The sequence below is a fragment of the Peromyscus eremicus genome, chromosome 5 (genome assembly GCF_949786415.1).
Source record: "Peromyscus eremicus chromosome 5, PerEre_H2_v1, whole genome shotgun sequence".
Taxonomy (NCBI): domain Eukaryota; kingdom Metazoa; phylum Chordata; class Mammalia; order Rodentia; family Cricetidae; genus Peromyscus; species Peromyscus eremicus.
The window spans coordinates 117,915,361-117,918,363 of NC_081420.1; the positions used below are offsets into that span (position 1 = coordinate 117,915,361).

General features: G+C 44.5%; 1 protein-coding gene across 1 annotated transcript in view; it reads right to left on the bottom strand.

Annotated features, from left to right (window-relative positions):
- Ednra (endothelin receptor type A) overlaps positions 1 to 3,003 on the bottom strand; it is a 66,102-nt gene that overhangs the window by 62,216 nt on the left and 883 nt on the right. The window lies entirely within an intron of this gene.

The window sequence follows — 3,003 nt, forward strand, 5'->3', positions numbered from 1 at the left end:
AGTCTAGAGCATTACAGCGTAGTCTAGAGCATTACAGTGTTCATTTGAAGCAGAAGTCTGCTTAGCACCATGAATACATCTAACAATTCAAGTCTTAATGAACTGTGAAATGACCGAGGGGCTGCAGGTGCACCATTTGCTTTGCATACTCACCTGCTCCATCTCCAGCACCACAAAAAGAAAAGAAAAAAAAGATGACTCATGAAAAGATTTGGTTTGAAACACTTGGCCAGAATCCACATATTTTAAACCCTCCTCCTATGCATTCAGAAACCACCACGACACCTGGCAATGGGCGCCATGTGAGTGACAGGCTTTCCCAGGCTAGTCACACTGTTTGGTGTGCCAAGGGCTAGCTGGCTTCACACTGTCTTGCAAGCATCCTTTCTAGCTAGGTTTGTGAATATGTCATGTGTTGCTGCTGACTAGCCCATGTGATGGTCCCATGAAGTCGTACACAGGTCCACCAAGAGGACAGGGAAGCTGAAGAGAAAGCCTGGTAGCTCATGGAGGTCACAGATGGTGGCAAATCCACAACTCTGAGGTGGCTCCATCTGACTCCAAACCTGAGCTTTAACCACTAGGCCATCCTGTCTTTCATTTTCATGCTTAATTTGTGCCAACAACATACTGAAGATGTCTCCAGAGTTTAGATGAGGCAACAGACTGGGAGGGGTGGTCAGATGCTATCGGAAGAGCACTTGGAATTCATTTGCTTTGTCAGGTTGTTTTTATTCTTGGGGGGACAGCCACCCAGCTCCCAAATAAATAATACCAGAGGCTTATTCTTAATTATGAATGTCTGGCCTTAGCTTGGCTTGTTTCTTGCCAGCTTTCCGTAACTTAACCCATCTGTCTTTTGCCTCTGGGTTTTTCTCGTTCTCTTCTGTAAATCTTACTCTTACTCTGTGGCTTGCTGTGTGGCTGGGTAGCTGGCCCCTGGAGTCCTCTTCCTTCTCTGGTTACTCCTTTTTCTCCCAGATTTCTCCTTCTATATATTCTCTCTGCCTACCAGCCCTGCCTATCCTTTCTCCTGCCTCACTATTGGCTGTTCAGCTCTTTATTAGACCATCCACAGTAACACAGCTTCACAGAGTTAAACAACTGCAACATAAACAAAAGTAACACAACTTAAAATAATATTCTACTACAGAACATGGTCCCTGTTGCTCAGTAAATCTAGTTTTCTCCTCCAACACTTCAAGATAAGACACTAGAAAACTGAGGAAGGTTGGCCATGAGAGGGTAGCAATCAAAAACAACAGCTCCTTTTCTTTCAGTATTTTGTACCTTTCTTTTATTAATCTGTAAATGAAGACCATGGGCATGCACACCTAATCCTAAGTTTTAAGACTAATACTCCTTTTCTGGAGTCTACTCAAGGCTGTTGCCGACCACTTTTAGGGATTTTGGTAGCTGTCATGGGGCATCACTAAGTCCAGGCTTAGTCAACGTGAGGACAAAATAAGACATATTGACTAGTATAGGAAGTTCAAGCCAAACACCCACTGAGGACCTTGTACTTTTGCTTCCTGAAACAAGAGCATTTTACACATTGCACCTGACGCCATTGTTTCTTGACTTGAGCTTTGCCCTGTAGCAGCAGAACAACTGTCCACACTTCACTTGAGAGAAAATGAGTCCTGAGGTGAAGTGACATGGCTTCACAGCCTAAGTGGCAGGACAGCCATCCCATCTCCTAGCTGAGCTATAGGGCTTCACTTGCTGCTGTGATTTCAAAACGAGGGACCTGCCATCCACCTATCACCGTCGTCACTTCTGCTCACCCTTAATTCTAAGTAGTTTACAGATCTCCTTTCCATTGTCTTACAGTCCAGAGAATCTGGCTGAATTATTAAGTAGGACTACAAAATATCTTCATTTCCTTTCCCAGATGGAGACCAGATTCCAAGCATAAAGCTTGTTAAAGTCTGTCCCCTTGAATAATGAGGGGAGGCACAATTCTTTAATTTTGACCGCTTTGTGATGAAAGGTTCCTAGTTTCCCAATGGGAATGTAGTAGTTAGTAATAGTTTTCCTAAAAACGAGAGACAGCGGTCTTTTCCATAAACAGAATAGCTTCATGATCTGTTACAATCATCCAGGAGGTGACTTCATGGACCCCTTGCTTATCATTGGCACTGTACCCTCATGAAGCCCTCACTGGTGCTCCTAGGAGCTTGCCGCTTTCCTCCATCAGCTGATAGCTGCAGGCATCACTTCTCTTCACGGTGTGAGCCAGCTACCACTGAAGCTTCCTTGCTTGCTTACTTCCCCCAACCAAGACACTACCAAAGAACTTGTTTCCCCGGCACTTCTGTCATCTCTCCACATCTAAGGGACATCTGTCAAAGACATGTGGATACCATATTGTCACAGAGTGAAAAGACCCAAAACCAAAGGAAAGAAACCTCTTTCCAATACACGCTTTCCCAAGGATGGGTCTGGGACCATTTTGGTGTATTCGAGTCAAGCTTTGTTAGGCATCTCCTCTTGTAGTCAGCACAACTGGGGGGAAGCAGTCTACATTCAAGCCAAGGGACATGTCTACAGATTCAGCGTTTTCCCTTTGTGGGTCTAAGATTTTAGAGTGCTTTAACAAACGCTGAATCCTTAGCACTTTACCTATTTAACATATCAGACTCTCAGGATAAACGTTCACTTGCCATTAGCAATTTGGAAATTCCCATGGCACCCAAACTGCACATGTTTAGAACAGGTAATTTGCAAGACACGGTTGCCAGGGTATTTCTCAGTTGGCCAACACTTTAAAAACAGATGGGTTGGTGGGGATGGGTGTCCGCTAACAACTACAAGCAGAGAAAAAATTAAACTAAGAACTTTTTTTCCAAGTTCTTTGTGGGTTTGCTCTCTGACGCTCCTTGGTGGCACCGTCTGACTTTAATATGTCTTCACCCCATGTCTGCCAGGGTGAGGCCATTAGGGCGGTGTAAACAGAGGTGCCTTATCTACAAACGACTGGTGTTCTGCACATGAAAGGCA